Source organism: Sus scrofa, chromosome 1 (assembly GCF_000003025.6).
Source record: "Sus scrofa isolate TJ Tabasco breed Duroc chromosome 1, Sscrofa11.1, whole genome shotgun sequence".
NCBI classification, from domain to species: domain Eukaryota; kingdom Metazoa; phylum Chordata; class Mammalia; order Artiodactyla; family Suidae; genus Sus; species Sus scrofa.
The window spans coordinates 163812690-163838519 of NC_010443.5; the positions used below are offsets into that span (position 1 = coordinate 163812690).

General features: G+C 40.8%; 1 long non-coding RNA gene across 2 annotated transcripts in view; it reads left to right on the forward strand.

The window, feature by feature from the left end:
• Positions 1–25830, forward strand: part of LOC110261793 — a 57575-nt gene that overhangs the window by 22341 nt on the left and 9404 nt on the right. The window contains exons 2-3 of one of the 2 annotated variants that reach the window (XR_002346338.1): positions 12509–12796; positions 13830–13900. This is a non-coding gene — a long non-coding RNA (uncharacterized LOC110261793). Of the gene's footprint in view, positions 1–12508; positions 12797–13829; positions 14407–25830 lie in introns of those variants that run through there. The other variant, XR_002346335.1, reaches the window with a different exon arrangement.

Here is a 25830-nt window from a genome sequence, read left to right on the forward strand (position 1 = left end):
GTTTTTCATTCATAGGAGTTCTATTATTTATTTATTTTTATTTTAAGGGCCTCACCTGTGGCATATGGAAGTTCCCAGGCTAGGGGTTGAATTGGAGCTGCAGCTACTGGCCTACACCACAGCCACAGCCTCTTGGGATCTGAGCTGTATCTATGACCATACTACAGCTCACGGCAACACTGGATCCTTAACCCACTGAGAAGGGCCAGGGAGCAAACGTGCAACCTCATGGATACTAGTGGGGTTCATTACTGCTGAGCCACAACAGGAACTCCTGTATTTTTCAAATCTACTAGGCTGTACGCTATAGTTTCTTATTTTGAATAATTATCCACTTTGTATTTTATTTCTTCAAAAAAAATAGTTATTTTACCTTCTGTGTCTGATAATTTAAATATCTGAAGTCTTTGTGGGAGTTTTCTGTTGTTTTTCTTGGATATTGTTTCTGCTGGTCCTCACCCAATAGTAACTTAAGTCTTGGGGTGCCTAATGTTTATTACTATGAGTTGCTTTTTTTAGAGAATCATTTGCGTGGTATTGAGATACACCCCTTCAGAGAAGATTTGCATTTGTTTCTTCTAAACACCCAAGGCCTAATCAACTTACCATAATGGCTTTTCTTGGACCTCTAGGCTGTAGATTATCACAAGGTTAGTTTTTCAGGAAGAGGATTTTTTTGGTCCTTGGTTCTGTTTAGAACCACAGGAATTTTCCTTGCAGTCATCTGAGGATGATTGGGTATGTGCGTTTTTCATTTCCACCTAAAGGGTCCAAGCTCTATTGGGAAAGAGGTTTCATAGAGGATAATCCAAGTCCGTGGCTTTGCCTTTTGTCCCGTCCCCCACCCCTGTTGAAGCCAAAGCTGAAGTTTACCAAGCCTGGGCAAAAGTGATCTCAGGACATAGGATTGAGCAACTCCAGGGACATCATTTCAGTGACTAGGATGTAAAGTGTGCCTCCTGGTGTTCTACACCTGGACAATGCTGTCCATTTATCTGTCTGGGTTCCTACTTCACTTCTGCTTGTGTTGATAATTCTTAGCTTTCTTGGTCACGCTTCAGTGCTTTTCAGAGGTTTAGGATTAAAAAAAAAAAAAATCAACCTTTTAAACTGTTTCCAGTAGGAAAGGCAGTCTGGATGACTATCCTGCCATATGCCTGGAAATAGAACTTTCAAAACTCAACTTTATATACATGAAAATTTATAGAAGTATCTGATAACCTTATTTGTTCAAATAATATTTTTTTATTCTGACACCAAACCTTTAATTAGGAACAGTTCAATGGAGTTATAAAGAATCCGTAGTCCCTGGTACTTAACTATTGCCTCATGAATTTTACCAATACATATATTGGATTCACACTGAAATACCAAAGTAGTTCAAAGGCTTAATAGTGACCACAATTTCTTTTTTTTTTTTTTAACATTTCTCAGAAAATGAGTACATTAAACCAGAATCGTGTGTCAGTTGCATAGAAAGTTGTGTCTCCATAGTTACGTTAAACATAACAAGTACAAAAGGGAAATGTCTTTCCGTGCTTGATAAGCTAAAAGGAAGTGAGTCTTGGTGTACTAGATTATATGGAATGTTTCCAAACTTTCGCTCAAGAATAGGTTTCAGATCCTCCTGTATTAGCCTTTACTCAACATAATTACTTAAGTAGTTATGGAAAAAAATACATGTGTAGTCAATGCTAAGACTCGGTGTATTGATATCATGTAGAAAAACATGATGCGGAGATCCTTTTTTGTGGTTTATTTAATTCTCTCTGTTATTTATAGTATTTGCTCTGAAGCATAACTCAATAAAGTTCTAGCAGCTAAAGGGAAAGGAAATCTGTCTCAGCCCAATATTGTATTATCTCAACTCCTCATTTGGAAAAAATTATAACACACTAAATCAGCCGTGGAGACCACAGAGTCCATTTGAGTCTGGCATAAAGTAGCTATTCAATAAATTTTTGTTGAATCAATTAATTAATGGACAGGATATAATGGGCAGTTGTAAGGAAAGCATGCAGTGGCTAAAATGTTGATTTGATCAAATTATGGGAAGAGCATTAAAGAAGGAAGATGCCTGGGATTCAGTCCCTGTTCTTAGGGCCCCATAGTACTATAGCCTTTGGTAATTCATAACCACCTTGGGCCCCAGTTTCTTCATCACTTGCCCTGCTCTTGGGTCAAACTGCATTGCAGCTCCCTGTACATGCTGTATGATTTCCCAATTCAGTGTTCTTGTCCTTACATCATCCATCTAAAATGCCTTCCCCATCACTGCCTTACTAAACCTACCTAGCCATGTCATCCTACTTCTTCGTAATCCACCTAAAACAAATACTCCCCTACCAAGCTTTCCTGACACCATCTCAGCCAGAAGTTACCTTTCCCTCTGATCTCACACAACATTTTTTCTCATTTAATTCAATGGTATCATTTAACACTTTATAACTTATATTGTGATCTTTTATGTAGGTATCTATACTACACCTCTTCTCTGGTAGGCTGGAAGTTCATGAGGGTAGGGCTCATGCCTGCTATATTTTGTAGTCCCTCCATAATACCTAGAAAAGTACGTCAAAGTTTATATATGATCAGTTAATATTTGCTAAATCTGAAAACAGGGAATGGTGATGTTTCTCTTGGTAATGAGTGAGGTCTGTGTCAGATGATAGCCAGAGGCTCTTTCCAACTTTTAGACCAATGATTGTGGAGTGCTAGTTATGAATAAGTAAAGAAGATTGTATAAGTTATTTACCCATTAGTGGGAGAAGAAAAGAGAATACTTGGATAGATCAGAGCCATTTAAAATAAGAGGGAAATTGATGATGCAGAAGTAGAAAGTGACAGGAGCAATAGAGATTATTCTAGTCTAGTCATTTTTAAAAGTTCTCCACTGCATATAGGAGTTCCCGTCGTTACGCAGTGGTTGGAGAATCCGACTAGGAACCATGAGGTTGTGGGTTTGATCCCTGGCCTTGCTCAGTGGGTTAAGGATCTGGCATTGCTGTGAGCTGTGGTGTGGGTCGCAGGTGTGGCTTGGATCCCTCATTGCTGTGGTCTGGCATAGGCCGGTGGTTACAGCTTGGATTAGACCCCTAGCCTGGGAACCTCCATATGCTGTGGGAGCGGCTCAAGAAAAGGCAAAAAGACCAAAAAAAAAAGTTCTCCAATATATATATATTTTGTACAGCTGGTACAAAATATACCTGTGTACAGCTGGTATATTTTGTACCTAATTTTGAGAGATTCCCTGAGGAACTGAGCCAGAAAGTGAATTGCATTTTTAGATTATAGTTACCAATCTCATAGACATAATGTTGAGTAAGAGAAAGCACACACAAAATAGTCAATATTGTAGGATTCCATGAACTTCAAACCCAGAATTTTTTGGAACTTCAAAACTAATTTCTGGTGATAGAATTTAAAACAGTGGTTGCTCTTGGAGGGTGGTAACTGGTACAGGGCACAAGGGGTGTTCAGAGGTGCTAGCAATTCTCTATATGTTGTATGTACATGTAAGAATGTTTTTAGCTTATATGTAAGATTCGTACAGTTTATTGTGTAAATTGATGTAAGTTATACATCAATTAAAAAAAAAAGAATGCAGTTAACAAATCTGAGGATCCCATGAATCACTGATGAGCACGTTAAGGATAAATCTGAGCTATGCAGTATGTTTCCTAGAAAAACGAAGCACACTTTAAAAATTCTATAGTTTTCTTGGCAAACCTGTGACCAGATGGCCCTCATAAATAATGCATCAAAATATGGTTAGAAATAGAAGAATTTGTGATGTGTAATAAAATGGAAACAACCAGTGATCATATGGTTTATTCATTTTGACTTTCATTGTGATTTTTCCGGAAGAGCCAGGTTCATCAGTAAATTGTCCTGCATGAAGAACGAAATAAGTATCGTATGAGGAGACTTGCCGGCTATGAAACCTTGAATAAGTCACAGGCTTTCTGAGCATTGGATGCTTCCTCTGTTAAATGGAAAAATATGTTATCTGTTTAAAGATAGAGGATAGGATCAAGTGATGTCTCAAGACACCTTCCGGCTCTTAAAATCTGAGGCTTAGGGAAGTTGGAACTATGAAGAACAATTTGGGTTAAATCTTTCACACTATTGGAAGTAGGATGGAAAAATAAGTCACTTTAAAAATCTGTAATAATAGGCAACAAAAAGTGTAAGTGGAATTAGAGTCATGCCAAGTAGTAAGAGATCCAGGCAGAAAATACCCTTTCAGACATAGCCAGCTACATGAAACCATTTGCTCTTTTCCCTTGGGATTTCCCTAGCCTTCAGCAAGGGGTTTACCTAATAATGATGTCTTTAAAAAAAAGAAAAGAAAAAAGATAAGGGAATGGTTTTGGATTTCAATCAAAGGAAGCATTACATTTTTCCTTTGTGGATTCATATTTTCAAAGAATAAATCCATTGCAGCAAATGCTATTTCATAAAATGTATGAGCAAAAAAAAGAACCCTATGTTTGGCTTAAATAAAATCTCACAACTAGGCGAACTGCATGGCATCATCTCTTTTTTCAACACTGGTAAGTGAGCATCAGGTCTGTTTTTGAACAGGACAGCTGAGGCCCCATGAGGCTAAATGACTTGCTTAAGGTCCTGCAGCTGGGAGAAGCACAGAGTAGAAACAGAAAGCCAGTTCTCGCCCGTCCATCCTATTATATCTTCTGCTGCACCAGGCTGCCCCCTGTGGTTCCTTTTGGATGACGTGAACGTCACGGAAGAGGCCAGAGGGACTTCAGCTGTACTTTGTTTTAAAAGCAATTGAGAAAGTGAGAAGCTAATGGAACTGGGAGTCAGAAGACCTGATCCCTTCCATTTACAACTGTGACTGTGGAAAATCATTTAATTTCTCTGAGCCTCCATTTCCTCATCTGAAACAGCACTTCATGCTGTCACTGAGGCAGAAATCAATAGGAGTAACCTATGAGAAAGCGAAAGCACTGTGTAAATTATAACCCAAAATGTGGTTAAAGTGGAGAGATTCTTATCTACTTGATAAATTAAGTAATTAATAATTACAAAACAGTAATACCTGGTAAAAATGCTCTGGCTGAATACATGTTAACAGCAGAGCTGCCATTAGCATGTATAAAAATCAATGATCCTGTAACAGGAAGTCCTTTTTTTTTGCCTTTTAGGGCTGCGCCCATGGCATGTGGAGGTTCTCAGGCTTGGGGTCAAATCAGGGCGACAGCTGCCAGCCTACACCACAGCCACAGCAACGTGGGATCTGAGTTGCATCTGTAACCTATGCCACAGCTCACAGCAACGCCAGATCCTTAACCCACTGAGTGAGGCCAGGGATAGAACCTGCAACCTCATGGTTTCTAGTGGGATTTGTTTCCACTGTGCCAAGATGGGAACTCCTGGAATGTCCTTTGTTTATTTATAACAATAGTCTAGCACAACTACTTTTAATAAATCTCCAAGGAACCGTCTCTAACATGTAAATGCTTATTGTAAAAAAAGCTTTATGTGAGGATGCTTGTCTCTATCCTCCTCCACACTTTGCATTATCAATCCTTTTATTTTGTTTATTTTATTTTTTATTTTTTGGCCCCATTCATAGTATGTGAGAGTTCCCAGGCCAAGGATCTAAGCTGTGGCACAGCAACAACTGAAGCTGCTGCAGTGACACCAGATCCTTAACCCACTGCAACAAAAGAGAACTTCTATCAATCCTTTTTTTTTTTTTTTTTGTCTTTTTGCTATTTCTTGGGCCGCTCCCGCGGCATATGGAGGTTCCCAGGCTAGGGGTCAAATCGGAGCTGTAGTCTCCCGCCTACGCCAGAGCCACAGCAACTCGGGATCCGAGCCGCGTCTGCAACCTACACCACAGCTCACGGCAACGCCAGATCGTTAACCCACTGAGCAAGTGCAGGGACCGAACCCGCAACCTCATGGTTCCTAGTCGGATTCGTTAACCACTGCGCCACGACGGGAACTCCTCTATCAATCCTTTTAAATTCGTGAATCCAAAATGATAAAAATGGTGTCCTATCATTATTTTAATTTCCATTTTCCTGATTATTAGTGAGGTGTGACTTTTCTTACTGGAAGTGTAAACTGATAAACCTTTATGGAAGTCTGCTTGATAGTACCAAGTAAAAATTTCAAGCCAGAAATTCCATTTTTCATTATCTTCCTTAGAAAAATAATGCTCACATAAATACACATAGAGAGACATTCACGGTTTTTCACTATAGCATTGTCTGAAGTAGCAGGAAACTAAAAGCAACCCAAATAACCATCAACAGGAGTGGTCAGATAAACTGGAATATCCAAACCATGGAAAATTGTGTAGCAAGTGTTAAAGAATGAAGTGGAGCTTCAACATGAGAAAAAAAGTGAGTTGCAGAATAATATGTGCAATAGAACATCATTTACTTAGAAAATGAAAACAGAACTATTTGTATAGCCTATATATGCATGTAAATGATAATAAGCAAATGTCTTGAGAGTTACATGACAAACTAAATACAGGTTACCTAGGGGAAAGAGACCATGTGTGAGCTGGAGGCCAAGGGAGACTTTTTTGTAGTCTTTGTATTGTTTAGATCTTTAAAACAAGAATGTATTTGTGTATTACATGATAATGATAAAATAGAGTTAAAATGATACTGAAGATTAAACTAAAAATTTTAAAAAGAGAACATAATTAGTTCAACATGAGGAACAACTTTTAGGTTATAGAAATTTCTTGGATTTTCTAGAGTTTGCAAGATAAGACTAAAGCTAAATTAATATGATTGTCCTTCAAGTGAAGAGGTAAAAATGCAGTCAAAAATCAAAGTCATCTAGGAGGTTCCCGTCGTGGTGCAGTGGTTAACGAATCCGACTAGGAACCATGAGGTTGCGGGTCTGGTCCCTGCCCTTGCTCAGTGGGTTAACGATCCGGCGTTGCCGTGAGCTGTGGTGTAGGTTGCAGACGCGGCTCGGATCCTGCGTTGCTGTGGCTCTGGCTCCGATTTGACCCCTAGCCTGGGAACCTCCATGTGCCTCCGGAGCGGCCCAAGAAATAGCAAAAAGACAAAAAAAAAAAAAAAAAACCAAAAAAAAAAACAAAGTCATCTAGTATATCTGGATATTTGATATCATGTAGAAATTGACAATTTTTCTTTACTCTTGTCCAGATAACAAGTAGACACAGATTGAGGTTTACCCTTCATGTCCCTGGTTTTAATTTACTTAAACAATTGTTGTAGCTTTTAATATTTTAAATTAAGTAGAGTACATTTCAATGAGCTCGACCCTCTTTTTTTTTTTTTTTTTTTTTTGTCTTTTTGTCTTTTTGCCATTTCTTGGGCCACTCCTGCGGCATATGGAGATTCCCAGGCTAGGAGTCCAATCAGAGCTGTAGCCGCCGGCCTTCACCGGAGCCACAGCAACGCGGATCCGAGCTGTGTCTGCGACCTACACCACAGCTCAGAGCAACGCCAGATCGTTAACCCATTGAGCAAGGGCAGGGATCGAACCGAAACCTCATGGTTCCTAGTCGGATTCGCCAACCACTGCACCACGACGGGAACTCCTTGACCCTCTTTTTTGGCACTGACTTCTTTCTCTGATCACAAAAGGAATGGTGGTGCGTCCTTAACCATTCCTGTGCTTCCTGAATTCCATAAGATTGTTTCCTCCCTTTGTCCCTTTATCTTTAAGGATGTTGTTCTTCTTTGGGTGCTTCAACATCCCTTGTTTTCTCCCTTAGCCTGGTCTACCCATCTGTAATTAGTCCTTTCATTAAAACTCTTTATTTGATCCATCGTGGGTGAAACTCCTTTTCTTCTGGGAGCCTGACAGACAACGCACTTCTAAAATATATTCTTGATAGATGTTGCCAAATTGAGTTGCAGAAAGATTCTGTCCATTTATATTTCCATTAGTAGCTTGCAAAAGCCTGATGAGATGAGCTTTTAAAGTTGCAGTAGATTTTTGAAGGCATTCAGTCTCCTGTTTATTATCTGGTAACTTCCTCTCCGATGTCCCCCACAGGCAAAAGTTTCTGCCATAGGTCATCTAAAGAAAGGTCATGCACTACAAAAGTGAAAGTATTGGGATAAGCAATTGCGTGTCATTTACAATCCTGAAATTCACAATGCAAGGGACCCAGATTGTATTGTGAGAACGATTCTTTTGACTGACACCTGTGAATAGGGAAGAACACATTCTGCCAGCACACACAGTAGGGTGAAGTTTGGGATATCAGCTCGTATGCAGACAACAGCTTTAACACTAACCCAGGAAGGTAGTGGGGATGCAGTGCTACTGCCTGTCAGGTCTTAGTATTCACTTGGTGGAGAGCAATTTGCAGGCACATGGATTTTGAGGAGAAAAAATCCACAGAGACATCCTCTTCCCTTCTCAAATGAGAGACAACTACACTTACAGGCCTTTTATACAATGGTTGCTAGAAAGTAGTTGACATTTTAGCCAAGTGATGTTTATACTATGGTTGATTCAAAACACAGGTGGAGGAAACATTGTGCTTTTCTACTTTCTTGCAAAATACTGAGACACCTAGTGGGCACAACATGAAAACGTCTTTATGGAAAACGGTGAGTTCAATCAATACTCAGGTAAATGATATTCAATAAATGCCTCAATGCTTAATTCTACAAAGTATTCTTACTAGAGAAATACCCGGAGCCAGGATTCAGACCAACTATTGACTCATATTGGATTATCAAGCTACATTATTACCATATATTTTACAGCGCTTGATCATTTTCAGAGTCCTTTAAACACAAAGTTTCTTTCCATAATAGTACAGTAGTCTCCCCCACCAGACTGTGGGCTCCCTGAGGGTATAAGCCACCCTAGTTTCCTCCCAGTGCTAGCTCGGTATCTAATATATCAAAATCAGAGGCTGAGCAAAGTTTGATGAGCTCAATTCAAGAGGTGGGATAATTTTTGCGTGTGTGTGTGTGTGTGTGTAAAACAAAAGCTCAGAGAGTAGAGATAGTTGCCCTCCAGCTAAATACGTAGACAAGCTAGCTGTGAACCACAGCCTGAACCCCTTGACTTTTGCCCTTGCCCAAACTGACCATGTGGGAAAGCCCCCTTGCTCACAGTTTATGAAAGCCCATTGGCTTTCTCCTCTGACTTGCATTAGTAGCATCCATCTTTATTCTGTTGCTGCAGACATTTTTGGAAGCTCATAATGTTTAAGTCAGAGGTGGTCAATCCATGACCGATGTGAGGCCCCATCGGGAGACCTTCCCCAGAGGATTTTCCATGTTAGGTTAACTGGTATCAGAGTCCTTTTTCATCTTATAGTGGGGTTTGTGCATTTCCAACTTTATAGATCACATGTTTAATCAGCTAGCCTAGATGGAGTAATTTACTTATGTTACCAAGACTTAGCTAAGGGACTTGTAAATCCTAAGGTGTCCCTGGCTGGGCTTTGCCTTTCGAAAGCAACTTATTAAAAATATTTGAGAGTTTCTTGATGGCCTAGAGGGTTAAGGACCCAACATTGTCACTGCTGTGGTTAAGGTTCGATCCCTGGCCCAAGGACTTCTACATGCCACCAGCAAAGCCAAGAAAAAAAAAAAATCTTTATCACATAGTATATAAAAGTGTAAAAATTCCTGGGAGATCATCTGGGTCATTGTTTCTCAAACCGGGGTTTGTGGACCTTCGGGAGTTCTACTCATGAGTTCTTGGGGTCTAGAAGTTCTCTATGAATATTTAAAATTTTAGATATCTGTGCTGTGATCTTTTAAAGTTAATATAAATGCCTTCTAAATCACCTAGCCAGCCACTTCATAAGTGGATCTGAACGCAAGGATTTACTATCCCACACAGAATATTTATCTTGGTACCTGGTAATCAACTAAAATAATACTATGTAACTTTTTTAAAAATTGAGAGAGATATAATTCCCACAACCATAAAATCCATCCTTTTGGGAGTTCCTGTCGTGGTTCATCAGAAACCAATCTGACTAGCACCCATGAGGATGCAGTTTCCATCCCTGGCCTCACTCACTGGATTAAGGATCCAGCATTGCTGTGAGCTGTGGTGTAGGTTGCAGATGCGTCTTGGATCTGGCATTGTTGTTGCTGTGGCATAGGCCAGTGGCTACAGCATGGATTTGACCCCTAGCCTGGGAACTTTCATATGCCTTGGGTATGGCTCTAAAAAGAAAAAAAAAATTCCATCCTTTTAAAGTATACAATTCAGTAGTTTTTAGTAAATTCACAAGGTTGATGACTCACAATCATCACCACATGTTTTTGAGGTTCATCCATGTTGTAGCATGTATCAGCCCTTCATTTTTGTTTTATGGCTGAATATTTTCCTGTCGTATCCCATTGGTTTTTTTTGTTTGTTTTGTTTTTGTTTTTTTGTTTTTTTATGTTTTATTTATTTTTTTATTATTACTCAAATGAATTTATCACATCTGTTATATCACATATAGTTGTATTCGTATCCCATTGTTTATTCATTCTTCACTTGATGGACATTTGGTTTACTTCCACTTTCTGACCATCGTGAGTAATGTTCCTATGAGACATTCTAGTTCTGAGTTATAAAAATTCAGGTCTGAGAGTTCCCACTACGACACAGTGGCTTAAGGATCCAAGTTGTCTCTGTAATGGTGTGGGTTCGATCCCCTGCCTGGCTCAGATTAAGGATCTGTCATTGCTGCAGCTGTGGTGTAGGTGGCAGCTACGGTTTGGATTCAATCCCTAGCCCAGGAATTTCATATGCTGTGGGTGCAGCCATGAAAAAAGAAAAATTTCAGGTAACTCTTCAGATATGTTCTTGGGCCCATGACTTCTCAAATTTGAGAAATACTGCCCCAAGATGCCTCCATTGCTTAATAAATGAATTGATCAGGTCTCACAGAGTTAATGGAAGCTTCTGTGATTCGTAGCACAAGCCTGGTGTCTTATCTATCAGACATGGACCTTTTGATTTAGGACCTTCCCAGGTTATCTGGTTTTTGAAGGGTGAGTATCACCATTAGCAGTATAGTTAACCCTTAACTAATAAGTCTGGTGTATGCCCATCCAGTACAGATGCTTGGCAGCTTTTAATTCTCTAAACTCTTGGCCTGAATACCAGTAATATTTCTTCAGGCTAAAAGCCAGCAAAAAGAATCACCTGGCCAAATATCCCCATTCAGCCTGCTTTTCTCCAAGTGGCCTCCCAGGGGAGCTCTGTGGACAAACAAAGCTTGTTGACCTAGTTTGAAGGCCTGGAAAATTATCATGTGAGTCACTGGGACAACAGAGCTAAGTGCCAAGCCCTTGAGAAACTATACACACAGGTTTCCAGTGTCATTTGTGTCCCAGTAGGGTGGGACCTGGAATCCCAGGGAGCTGGCCCCTTTTCACCCAGCTGCTCCTCCAAGTGGTTTCCAAGCTCCTTGGCTCTGTGCATGGTGCTGCAGAGGCCCATTCCTGTTTTGCTCCCAGTGGGCTTTGACTCCAGCACTTCAGAAAGTGACAGCTCAGTTGTAGGAAAGCAAAACAAACCCAGATCTTAGAGGAAGACATGTAGTGTTGTTTGGAGCAAGGCCACAGGCTCTCTCTGGGAAGGAAGTGCTGAAACAGCTATAAAACTTTCAAATTAAAGACCAGGCATCCAGAGGTAGTATTTTAAAATAATACACGAGTGAGGCTGGGCCTTGCAAAAGAGCACCTCCAAATTACGTAAGGGGTGTTTTATAATGTTCTGAAGATGCTACTTCCCAAATTACACAAAGAGCTGGAGAAACATGGCCAGAAAAAGCAATGCAGGTAAAACTTGTTACATTTACATAGGGTGGACAGTTTGCAGCTTAGATAGTTTGATGTCAGAAACAGTGCTGAAAGCTTTACTAGTCCTCAAATAGCTCTCCCATGGGTATAAAGAACTACTGGGGAAAGGTGAGTACCAAAATTGGGGCTTCTCAATATCCAGTACAGCCTGAGGACAGGGGGGTAGGTATTGACAGCAACAGCTGAGGAGAAAGGTCACCCCTGACCTTTATCTTTTCTTTCTTTCCTTCTTTCTTTTTAAAAGCAACATCTTATTCCAAGACTTATTCTAGAGTGTTATTTTTTATTTTTGGTTTTTTTTTTCTTTTCTAGGGCCACACCTGCGGCACATGGAGGTTCCCAGGCTAGGGGTCTAATCGGAGCTACAGCTGCCGGCCTATGCCACAGCCACAGCAACTTATTCTAGAGTCTTAATCATCAGGAGAATGCAGTTTTAACACATAAGTTGATCCAGGATTGAATAATTGTATAAATTCATGTTTGGTGGGTGTTTTAAGAGAGTGACTGCCTGAAAAATTCCTCCCTCTGTAGGAATGGCACCTGAAGTCTCTCTCCTTCATGGTTTTGGAGGATTAACTTTTGTGCCTGGAGTAACTAGAAGACCATTTGATTACCCAGTTTTTGGTCTCTTTAGCCCACTGCTCTCTCTCCCTCACTTCTGACTTTCTCCCTTTATCCTTTGTGCTTCTGTCTACTTCTGACAGATCTGGCAAAAATACAGCAGATTTGCAGAAACAGGCTGTTCACTTCCCACCCTGGTGCTGTCACTGCAGATTGCTTCAGAGCTGCTGTCTCCTGGGCTTGGACAACGTGTCAGCATCCGTCTTTGTCATCACAATCCCGGTGTTGCCCTGGGTGCTGGGTGCCTTGCAGAGCCAGCAGGCCAGCCCCAGGCATGCCCTCTGGGTATTTTGGCAGAAGACTGAAGGGGAACTAGAGAGACTGTTCAGAATTAGACAATAAAGATAAAAGAGGGGCAGAATCAGGCAAAGGTAAGTATTTCATGTGTCAAACTGTATCTTCCTAATACACGACTGTAATGTGCTAGTAGCCCTCTCCATTAGAACTTTCTGTGATGATGGAAGTGTTCTACACCAGTGCTGTCCAATGTGGTAGCGACACATGGCAATTGAGCACTTGATATTGTTGAATTTAATTTTAATTGATTTAAATAGTCCCATATGGGGAATTCCGTTGTGGCTCAGCAGGAACAAACGTGACTTGTAGCCATGAGGACGCACGATCCCTGGCCTTGCTCAGTGGGTTAAGGATCTGGCGTTGTGGTGAACTGTAGCATAGCTTGCAGACGTGGCTCGGATCTAGCATGGCTGTGGCCTAGGCTGGCAGCTACAGAGCCAGTTGGACCCCTAGCCTGGGAACTTCCATATACCACCGGTGCAGCCCTAAAAAGACAATAAATAAATAAATAAATAAATAAATAAATAAAAATAGTCACATATGACCAATGACTAGTGACCTGGAGATACTAGTGTTTTAAATGATAGTAGAGAAAAAGTAGGAGGCCAGACATTGGTGTTTGAGTCCTGGGTTCAAAACCTAGCTCTCTTCAGAGTTCCCTAGTGGCTGAGTGTGTTAGGAATCTGGTGTTGTCGCTGTAGCAGCTTGGGTAGCGTGTTCGATCCCTGGCCCAGGAACTTCCACATGCCACAAGTGCAGCCAAAAAATAACAAATAAACCAGCTCTCCTATGTTATTAGCTTGTAACCCAAGGAAAGACACCTAACCTCTCTGTACCTCTTTTTACATGGCTGTGAGATAGGGCTAATAATGTCTACCTTATGGTAGTACTGGGATATGTAAGGGGAATGGGGCCTTGGGTGGGAGGAAGGAGTCATTTACCAGTGTATGCAGTCAACAAAATTGGCAACATGCTGTCTGGGAGAGGCAGAAGGCAGCTGGGGATGTGTAACCTTTTCACAAACCAGGGTGTGGATTAACACCTGTGTTGCCAAATTGTTGCAGTTGTGTTAGGCTCTCACATTCATAGCTCCTTTTCCTTTTTCAGTGTTTTCATTGGAATCTTCCACTTTTATGCTGAGAAGCAGGCAAGGCAAAAACTCTGGATTCAGTTTGCAGGTGAGGAAACAGAGACCCAGAGAAAAGACACTAATTGCCGGAAAACATTCAGTGATCATGTGACATTTGTCCTGGTGTTGACCTATTCACAGAAGCAGGTAACAAAATTCTGTTCTCTAGAAAGCAACAATTGTAATCTCTGTCACCAGAGAATCCCATACAAGGCCCCCGCCCCTTGACTAAGAAGAAATGTTTTTGTCCTGCTTTCTCATCCTTTTTCCAGCTGAGTCTGTAAATACCTGCTACTCAGACACTCAGAATATTTCAGTGGCTCCAGATTTTAATCTGACCTTTGCACAGCCATTTGCCTATACTGTCATGCCTGTAATTATATAACTGCTTTATTTTAATGCCTGTAAATAGGAGCTCAGTCATCTAAGAAAAGTTCAGGAAAAGCAGAACCATAGAACTAAAACTCAGTAAAACCATTTCCCATCTTGTGCACAACCACGCCCCCTGTTGATTGAGGCATGCCAGTTTAAAACAAACAAAAAAATTCTCAGAGTTCCCTAGCATCCATGAGGATTCAGGTTCGATCCCTGGTCTTGCTCAGTGGGTTGAGTATGTGGCCTTGCCGTGAGCTGTGGTGTAGGTCGAAGATGCAGCTTGGTTCCCGAGTTGCTGTGGCTGTGGTGTAGGTCGGCAGCCACAGCTCCGATTTGACCCCTAGCCTGGGAACCTCCATATGCTGTGAGTGTGGCCCTAAAAAAAAATACAAAAAAAAAAAAAATTCTCAAGTTCTTGTTGTGACTTCGAGGGTTAAGACCTGATGTAGTGTCTGTGGGGATGTGAGTTTGATCCCTGGCTTTGCCAGTGGGCTAAGAATCCAGTGCTGTGGTGCAGGTCAGATCTGGTGTTGCCATGGCTGTGCATGATTCGACCCCCATCCTGGAAACTTCCATATGCCACAGGTCCATCCAGCTGTAAAAAGAAAAAGAAAAAAAAAATTTCTCTACAGCTTGATTGAGGTAAAATTGATGTATGATAAAGTGCACTATTTAAAGTGTACAGTTTAATGAATTTTAATGTGTGTATATGCCTATGAAACCACTACAGTCAAGATCAGAGATGGCTTTTCCATCTCAGAGTCTAAAAGGGTGTGTGCTCCCAGTTCAAAACTAACTGGTAACAAAGTGAGACCTGGAGTTCCCGTCATGGCTCAGCAGAAATGAACCTGACTAGCATCCATGAGGCCACAGGTTCAATTCCTGGCCTCGTTCAGTGGATTAAGTATCCGGTGTTGCCGTGAGCTGTGGTGTAGGTTGCAGATGTGGCTTAGATCTGGTGTTGCTGTGGCTGTGGCATAGGCTGGCAGCTGTAGCTTCAATTTGACCCCTAGCCTGGGAACCTCCATATGGCACAGGTGTGGCCCTAAAAGACTAAAAAAAAAGAAAGTGTGCCTTCCTCTTCTGAGTAACAATACTGGCCCCTGCAGGGCCATCTTTATTTCAATCTCTGTTATCATTGAAGAGGCAGCTCTCCATTTGACCTCTATGTGGCTTTTCCTTCTTGCCCACAGTTACAACATTCTCTTTTCAGTTTCAGGTCCCTTTTTCTGCTAAATCATCCACTTCTTATCTACAAGCCCCCTTTCAATCTTAAAAATGAACAAAAGCAAAACAAAAAAGTCAATACTTCTTCCTGCCTCCTCCTCATTCCTCCCTTCAGTCACTCATGGCTCCCTCTCCTGCCCCCTAGTTAGTTCATGGCCACACTTCCAGAAATAGTTGCTCATATTCACTCTCTCCACATCCTCACTTCCTCCTCTCCCTCAAAGCCACCCCGCCCCCTTGCTGCACAGATACCTTTCTTGGCCAGGTCACTCACTAACCTCCCTGTTGTTGCTACATCCCATGAACCCATCTCAGTCCTTATCATACTCTGACACCATTGACCACTGTGTCCTTTGGTTGGTTGTTTTTACAAAAGTAACAGATGCGCTTTTTTTTTTTTTTTTTTAAGAGTCAAATACTGAATAAAAACATTAAGACTCTCCCCCTGCCGCCCTACTGCAGACAGAGCCACTGTCACAAGAACCCTCAGCTACTAGACAGCCACCCCAGGTAGCTGCCCAAAGCATAGCATAGCCTCAGGAAGTCCCAGAAATTAGTCCCTGTAGACTTCTAACTTGGGAAAAATCTCTTACTTGCCCTATCATAAACACCAGAGAAGCTAAGAAATGTTTATAAACAAACACACAAAGAAAAAGAGAAGAAAGTGCATATAGTAACTCTCCAACTCTGGTTTCAATATGTCTTAAAGGTGACATGGTGGCAGGGTCTGCATGACTCATCCCTGTCGGTCTCTCCAGGCAGGAAGCCTTTCTGGCCCTGGTTTTCCTGATAGCAGCCCTTTGTTTTCCCCTTATCCTTGGGAGAATGATAGGAATGAAGAATATAGGGCCCCCGGGACCTTGTGAGGCTGACCTAGCAGCCATCAAGGTTTATAGTCTTGTAGACAAATACACAAAAATGGGTTTTTTATGACCAGTGTTTTTTACCCAAGATAAAGTACAAAGCAGGACATAAGAATCACCCACCCAAATCTCACCAACCAGAATAGCACCATAACAGTTTTGGTGAGCATATTTAAATGTGTCTCTATTCTGTGTATACACTTAGAGGTATATATACAGTTTCACATACATGGGATCATGATTTACAAGTTATTCTGTAACTACTGTTTTCACTCGGAACATGCAATGGATAGCTTTCCAGGTCAATAACTATAGACTAACACTGTGATTGCTACTGCTCGCCTGCCATTCAGAATATTTACGAGCCATGATTTACTCACCCAGCCTCTTATTGTTGGGCAGTTAGGTGGTTCGCATTTTTTGATATCATATACTACACAGTGATAAACATTCTGTGTTCAGCTTTTAGCTTTTGTACAATTTTCTCCTCAGGCTAATTTGTAGAAGTGGACTAGCTCCATACAATGGTGTGTACATTTCACATTTTGACACAGTTAGGCTAACTTCCTTCCAGAAATGTTATGCCAATTTATTTTCCCACCAACACTGAATTTAAAAGCATCTTTTCCCCGCGTGCGGCGTGTCTCGCCGCGCGTCCGGACCGGGGTCCGGTGCGGAGAGCCTTTTGACCTGGGAAACGGGGCGCGGCGGGAAAGCAAGGCCGCCCCCTCGGCCGCCCGTCACGCACCGCACATTCGTGGGGAACCTGGTGCTAAACCGTTCGCAGACGACCTGCTTCTGGGTCGGGGTTTCCTACATAGCAGAGCAGCTCCCTCGCTACGATCTATTGAAAGTCAGCTCTCGACACAAGGGTTTGTAAAACAAAAAAAAAATAAATAAAAATAAAAATAAAAACATCTTTTCCCCACCATCACCAACACTGGGTTTTATCCATTGCTGGTTTTAGATATGGTTTTGTCGACCGAGTTTGATCAATTTGAGTATTTTTCCTTCAATAAGTTAACCTCATTCACACTTATTATTTTAATTATTATGCATAGTTTTAGTTCTATAATCTTATTTTTGGTTTCGATTTTTTTTTTTTTTTTTTTTTTTTGTCTTTTCTAGGGCCGCACCTGCGGCATATGGAGGTTCCCAGACTGGGGCTGTAGCCACCGGCCTACACCAGAGCCACAGCAACGCGGGATCCGAGCCGCGTCTGCAGCCTACACCACAGCTCACGGCAATGCCGGATCCTTAAGCTACAGAGCGAGGCTAGGGATTGAACCTGCATCCTCATGGTTCCTAGTCGGATTCGTTAACCACTGAGCCATGACGGGAACTCCTGGTTTCGATTTTTATGCTTCTTTGGCATATCTTTATTTTTCTACTTTTCAGTAGACTTTTCTACTTTTCTCTGTTTTCTTTCTGGTAGTTTTGAGGGTAATGTTGCTTGCTTTTAACTCTGTAAATGGACATTTGTGCCTGTCATTATATACCTAGAGACATCTTTCTCAAACAGTATAATATTTACTTCTTTCTAAAAATACCTAACATTCATTGTATGTTTTCTGTGTCCTCATGACAACCCTATGAGGTAGGTAGTGATGTGTTTTCTTTTCTTCCTGCATCTTGCCCATATCTCCAGACCTGGGTCATCTAATCTGAGGGGTGTGTGTATACTTAAAATTCCTTTGGAAGTTAAAATCATACCCTGGTTGGATCTGAGCTCAATTAGCTCCTCCTGCCCAATGGGGCAACTATGGCTATTTCTGTTTAGAACCATTAACTGTCCTTCCCTCCTTCCAGCCCAACAATCGACAGTATCCCAAGGGCATTATTTTTAAACCAGTCCAAGCTGTGCTGGTATACACGGCACTTCCACGTGGTTAATCTCATTGGGTCCTCACAGCAAGCCTCTAGAATAGCCTCTCATCTCCCCGAGGTTTCAAGAAAGCAGGTGTGGGAGTTCTCGTCGTGGCTCAGTGGAAACGAATCTGACTAGTATCCATGAGGACACAGATTCAATGCCTGGCCTCACTCAGTGGGTTAAGGATCCAGTGTTGCCATGAGCTGTGGTGTAGTCGAAGATGCAGCTCGGATCCTGTGTTGCGGTGGTTGTGACTGTGGCGCAGCCTCAACCCCTAGCCTGGAAATCTCCATATGTGGTGGATGTTGCCCTAAAAAGACAAAAGGATAAAAAGAAAAACGAAATGAAAGCATGTGTGATTTGTCTTTGTGATTAGAATTTTGTGGATGCATTTGGCTAGTGTCCTTTGATAGCCACATTAAAAAAAAAAAAAAACAGTGAAACTATCCCAAGCGAGATAATCCAAAACACCAAATTAAAGTTATTTAGGCCCTTGCCAAAGAATATGACTTTAATTGGATGCTAGTTAGTTCTTATATCTCTGTTGAAAGAAGTTATATTTATGGAAAATTGCTTGGAGTATATAAAAAGTCCATCCATCTCTGTAAATTAGCATTTTCTAAAAGGGGTTGATTGGATGTTGTGTAGGATGTTAATTAGGTGTTACATGAAAAATGAACATGGTCAACTAATGATGGAAAACACTGAGTTTAAGTTGTTCATGGAAACTGCTTGGAGAGTTGCCTTTAATAGGCTAGTGTGAACCTTGAATCTCTAAGATGAAGAGATCATATGCAAACTGATTTGACCTCTATTAATGTCTAATAGGGTATGAATGTTCTGTGGAACACAATGTGAGAAACACTGATGGGTAGAAAATGGTCTCCGATCCCCAAACACCTCTAAATATTAACAGAAGAAAATAAGTCCAGGTCTGCCAAGGATAAAGCAGTTTCTGGAGAGAAATTGAAAACATTTCATTTATTTGCTTTCAGAATTAAGAACAAAGATCTTAAGATCATAAAACTTGATTTGATTTGCATGAGAAGGGGAACCACTATTTCATGGATACTTATTCTCTGCTGGCTCTTTCACATACTTTATCTCAGGCAATCCTGACAACTCTGGGGTAGACCTCATTTTACTACTTCACAGTTAAGGAAAGTAAAGTTTAGAAGGAATAATAATAATTTTCTTAAGGAGTTCCCGTCATGGAGCACTGGAAACAAATCCAACTAGGAACCATGAGATTGTGGGTTCAATCCCTGGCCTTGCTCAGTGGGTTAAGGATCCAGCCTTGTTGTGAGCTGTGGTGTAGGTTGCAGACGTGGCTCAGATCCTGAGTTGCTGTGGCTGTGGTGTAGCTGTAGCTCCAGTTAGACCTTTAGCCTGGGAACCTCCATATACTGTGGGTGTGGCCCCCCCAAAAGCAAAATAATAATAATAATAATAATAACAATAATAATAATAATTTGCTTAAGATCCATAGTCCTTGGAAGTGAGAACTAGGATTTGAATCCCTGTCTGTCTGACTTGAAGCCTATGCTCTATCCTGTATATCATGTCTCAAATTATTTAAAAATATTTTTCAATATTGGAAAGCCAGGGGTAAGAAACAGAGGGAAGGTAAGGGAAGAAAATGAGAGGAGAAAGAGACAGAAATGGATCAAGAAAGGGAAAGGCAGACAGAGGATCCAAGAGAGAAAGCCTGGCTTGTTGTAAGATAGAGGCATGGAGCTGTACAAAGAAAGAAAGGCACAGGGATAGATGTGTATTTTTAAAAATGCAAACACAATTCCTAGGATTTTACACACAGAAACAGACACACAGAAGCGGACTGATGTTTGCACAAAGATATCCCTCTTCTAAAAATGAAGGCCTTTGTGATAGTAATCCCAAAGGTAAACGTAGTTAAAATCATCAGTTAACATATTTTAATTTCTGTTTCAGGTTGGAAAGTGTAGATGTTTTTGAAACTATATCTTCTTGATTTTTGGTTAGAAAAAAATCTCTACTGTTCTTGGGAAATAGGGAATGCCACATTCCATAGGAGAAAATGGTCCCAGGAAAAGCATTCCTATCTTGATATCCTAAGAAGGATATCACTAATAAAGACTTTCAAAGCCAGATGCTATTATTGAGATTATTAGTCCGGACATCTGGTCTGATATTTGCTCTGTGTATTAGATGGAATTAAGATAAGAGCCAAATCTGTCGTGGGAGTGGAAAGGCCTTCTTCTTCTTTTTGCTAAAATGTAGGGATTATAGCTAAATAAAGTGCTTTATGCAACACCCAGAGTGATGTTTAAAGTTTAGGCTTTTGGAGGAGTTCTCTGGTGATCTAGTGATTAGGATTTGGCAATTTCACCACTGTAGCCTGGGTTCAATCCCTGATCTGGAAACAGATCCCACATGAAACCACTGTACACACAGAGAAAAAAAAATTAAGCTTTTGAAATGAGACTGTTGATTGCTTTTTTCCTTTACAAGTAAAGGTCTTCGACGATAAAGATGGAGATAAGGAATCCCTAGTGATTTGGCTAAAGACATGCTAAAAACCAATTTTATAGAAAATAGTTTTGTTCAAATGAGCAATTAATGAAACATATCTTCTCATTTGTCTATGTATTTATAAACTTTGGTACCATGGAGTGATTTAAAATTATTTATTTAGCTTTTTAGGGCTGCACCTGTGGCATATGGAAGTTCCCAGGCTAGGGGTCAAATCAGAGCTATTGCTGCGTGTCTACACCCCAGCCACAGCAACACCAGATCCGAGCTTCGTCTGCACCATGGAGTGATTTTATAACTGTGTGCATCTGTCTGAATATTTGCCTCTTTTCTTTTTATTTTAATTCCTACTGGGCTGTCAGCGAGCTATTTTCTCTAAGCTCTTTGCAGGTTTACTGTTATTTACCAGTCCCTTTTCTCACAATTGCTTTGGGCACCCTCTCCCTCCCTCATTCAGTTTCTTTCTTCTAGTTCAGTTTCTTTCTTCCTGAGTATAGTCTTTTAATAGTGTAAAAAGTGAATTTTCAGAATTGTACATCTGGAAATGTCCTGAGTGAGAGTGTAGAGAAGTCTGATATTCTAGGTCATTGTTCCTCAGCACTTTGGAAATAATATTCCCATCTTTGGACACCTATTTTTGCTCAGGAGAAGTCTGCTGTGAATCTAATACATAGCCATGAGTTTGAAGATAATAAGCTTTATCATCTCTCTGGCAGTTTTAAGATTTTTTTCCCACTGACTGTGATATTCCACAGTTTCACTCCACTGTGCCTAGGCAAAGTGTGTTATTTTTCCTGCTTGTCTGGTGGGCCTCTCCAATTAAAAAAATAATAATAATAATTGGAGTTCCCATCATGGCGCAGCAGAAACAAATCTGATTAGGAACCATGAGGTTGCAGGTTCGATCCCTAGCCTCGCTCAGTGGGTTAAGGATCCAGCGTTGCCATGAGCTGTGGTGTAGGTCGAAGATGAAGCTCTGTGCATTGCTGTGGCTCTGGCATAGGCCGGCGGCTACAGCTCTGATTGGACCCCTAGCCTGGGAACCTCCATATGCCATGGGTGCGGCCCTAAAAAGAGAGACAAAAAGACCAAAAAAAAAAAAATCCTTAAAACTTCACCCATATTTCTCCAAATAGTATCTTCCCCTCCTCCAATTTTCTTTATAACTTTTATTGAATGTGTGTGAGATCTTCTCATTTTATCCTCTATGCCTCTGACTTAAGTTTTTGATTTGTTTTAAAAAAAATTTTGCTACATTTTGTGTTATTTCTTTCCATCCAGCCTCCAATCCATTAATTTATCTTTAATGATGTCTAATATTCTGTGTAATCTGTCCATTACATATTTTTTATAATGATTATATTTTTATTTCTGAAATTTCTAATGTTATTTTATCATATTGCTATTTTTATATAGTGTCCTATTTTTCCATAAGAAAATTCCTTAGAAATTTGAAAGAAACATTTTAAAATCTCTCTAGATTGATTATCTTGAGTTTGAGGGGGACATTTTTTCCTATTTATTGTTTCTGCTTCTCTCTCTTTTAATTGTCCTCTTAGAGATTTATGTAATTTGTAATTTTTTGACTTTGAGTTTATCTGCAGCAGGATTTCCCATGGAGTTCTATGTGACATGGATTTGAACGTGTTTCAAACAAGCCAGCTTCTTCACAGTTTGCTGCTAAAACCCTGTAGCTTTCACAAATTGTGGAAGAGTTTTGTGTTTGTTTGTTTGTTTGTTTGTTTTTTAGGGCCGCACCTGTGGCATATGGAGGTTCCCAGGCTAGGGGTCAAATCAGAGCTTTAGCTGCAACGTAGTATCTGAGCTGCATCTTTGACCTACACCACAGCTCATGGCAACACTGGATCCTTAACCCACTCAGTGAGGCCAGGGACCAAAGCTGCAACCTCATCGTGACTACTTGGATTTGTTTGTGCTGCGCCACAATGGGAACTCTTGGAAGAGTTTTTATGTTGAATTTTTAGTTCAAGATTTCAGCATCAAATGCCAAATTGTGTGTGTGTGTGTATGTGTTTATGTTGCCTGCCTAAGGGTATATAAATAAATTGGTCCTTTCTTTCTGGTACTTTGTAGGCATAGAATTAGTAGAATAGAGTAAAAGCTTTTAAAATCTGTCTCATTTTCCTCAAAGCTGTTTTCAGTTGTATATTTCAATTTTGTTTCAAAGCAGTGAAAAGTGAGCTCTTCCTTCCATTCGTTTATGTTGTAAAAAGTAGAGTTTGCTGTTTTAAATTAAATCAGTAGTTCAATACTTGGGTGATTTTTTTCATGCCTTCTCTATTAGCTGTTACTGTTTTCTCCTCAGGGATGGAAGGCAGTGAGGCTTGAAGAATAGACTTCTTGTCTATAATTTACAGACTCGATTGGAATGCAGCATGAATTATCCTTGAGAAAATTTAATGATTCACTGCTTGTTGGGGAATTGGAAACTATTGATTCATACTCTGCCCTGGGAGATGTTGCCTCTCTCTGCTAAGGGTGCATTATAGAGTTGGGTTTGAGTTTTCACTCTGCCAACAGTCAGACTGTTGCCTGCTTTTTAATCTAGGATGTCTGGAAGTCTTCCTCAGTTCTGGCAGGTAAAGTTTTGATACAGAGCCACATATATTTCCACATCTTTCCCACAAATGTTACCTAATTAATCTAAACTTTCCAGAGAAGTGAGAGACTGCTCTGTTATCAGAGAATATGTTTGAGACCTGCATTGTCCATTAAGGAAAATACTAGCCACATGTGGCCCCTGAACACTTGAAATATGGTCAGTTCAAGTTGAGATATATTGTAAGTGCAAGATACAAAGTATGAGGAAGTAAAATATATCATTAATCATTGTTACACCGACTACATGTTGAAATGACAGTATTTTGGGTTGGGTTAGATGGATTGTATTATTCATTTTACCTGTTTCTTACTTTTTTTTCCTCTTTTTGCTTTTTTAAGGAGCTCCCACCTTGGTGCTATGGGTTAAGTGATTGTGGCAGCTTGACTCGCTGTAGAGGTGCAGGTTTAACTTCCTGCCTGACATAGTGAGATTCAGTTGTAGGTCGCAGCTGTGGTTCAGATTCAGTTCCTGGCCCAGGAACTTCCATATGCCATGGGTACAGCCATAAAATTTAAAAAAAAATTTAATGTGACTAAGTAGAAAATTTAATTACTTAGGGGGCTAACATTTTATTTCTGTCAGACAGCGCTGCTACTTGCTACAGAGTCTTAAACAGGGAAAGCCACAAGTACTCTAATAAGAATTTGTTTTAGTTAATTTTCAACCTGTACTTACATTCACCTTAAATTTTTTTAAACAATTTTGCAGTATTGGAATTCCCATTGTGGCTCAGTGGGTTAAGGACCCAGTGTAGTCTCTGCGAGAATGTGGGTTCAATCCCTGGCTTCGCTTAGTGGGTTAAGGATCTGGAGTTGCTGTGGACATGGCATAGATCTCAGCTTCAGCTCCAATTTGACCCATGGCCTGGGAACTTCCATATGCCACAGGTGCAGCTGTGAAAAGAAAAAAAAATGCAGTATTGTAATTTGTGGAATGAGTTAATACTGTAGTAACACAATGCAGGCTAATATAGAACAGCCTGTATCTCACCTAGGTGAGTTTCTAAGGTCAGCATATAAGATTCAAATTGGATACAGTCAACATTACCCTTGAAAATCCCCTAGGAAGGTCTCAAGCTGTCTCTGACACCCCATCTTTTATTAAGTCCCACCCTGACAATTTTTTTTGGGGGGGGTCTAGTATTAGGGTAGATCACTGTTTTTTTGTTTGTTTTGTTTTTATCTTTTTAGGGCCACACCTGAGGCACATGGAGGTTCCCAGGATAGGGGTCAGATCAGAGCTGTAGCTCCTGGTCCATGCCACAGCCACAGCAATGCAGGATCCGAGCTGCAGCTTATGGCAGTGCTGGATCCTTAACCCACTGAGCAAGGCCAGAGATCAAACCTGTGTCCTCATGGATGCTAGTCAGATTCCGTTCTGCTGAGCCACGATGGGAACTCCTGTTTTTTGTTTTATTGAGACCAGTGGAAGTAGTAGGTTTGTGTTTGGTGCCATGTTATAACAAAAGATGAATCTTAAATCCAAATCCACATTCATCCTTAGCATGGAGAGATGCCTGCCTGGGAGAAGTGGGAGGGAACTGGAGTCCCTGTGGGAGCAGCAGATTGATAGCTCTTACTCACATGCGATAGAGGCAGACATGCCTGTTTTATTTATTTCTCTCTCTCACTGCCCATCAGTCCTGTCAATCTCTTTCTTTTTGTGTTTGCTATGTTCTGATAGATGAACTTGTGTACTTTCATATATAATGATCTTTCCCTTCTCCAGTTCTAGTATTCTGTGGAGCCATGATTCTGAAGGTTCCTAAAAAGCTATAGTGAGGTTGCATAACACTGTGATTGTATTTAATTCCACAGAACAGTACACTTAAAGTGGTAAATTTTATGTTATGTATATTTTACAAAAATCCCCCCCAAAGTCATAATGAAGTGTAATTACATTTGAGGGGTAAGAATATAGATTTTTTTTTTTTTTTTTTGTCTTTTTAGGGCTGCACCCATGGCAGATGGAAATTCCCAGGCTAGGGGCCAAATCAGAGCTACAGCTGCTGGCCTACACCACAACTTTGACAACTCAGGATCCTTAACCCACTGAGCAAGGCCAGGGATTGAATCCTCATGGATACTAGTCAAGTTTGTTAACTGCTGAGCCACAACAGGATCTCCCAAGACTATAAAACTTTAAAGTCAGACCCAGTTGGTGTGTGGAAATGTCAAAGGTTAAGTTCTTCAGGAAGGAGACTCCGAGACTGAGTTTAGCATTCAAGATGTTTAATTTCTTAAAATTCTCTTGGAATCAGTACCTATAAAGGAAGAGGTGGGAAGCAGGAGAAAAGGGAAAAGTTGGGCTGTGCTGCAGGCTCTGTAGCAGCCTCAATCAGCTCTTCAGGGAGCTCTGGAGCAAAAACAACCTGTGGAGTTGTCCCAGTACTAAGTTGAGATGGCCAGGCCTTTATACCCCAACTTCAGTAAAGTGGGCTGTCCCTGGAAGGGTGTGACGATGAAGGAAGAGGCTCTCTACAGCTGTGGCAGGTCATGTGAACTGTCTAT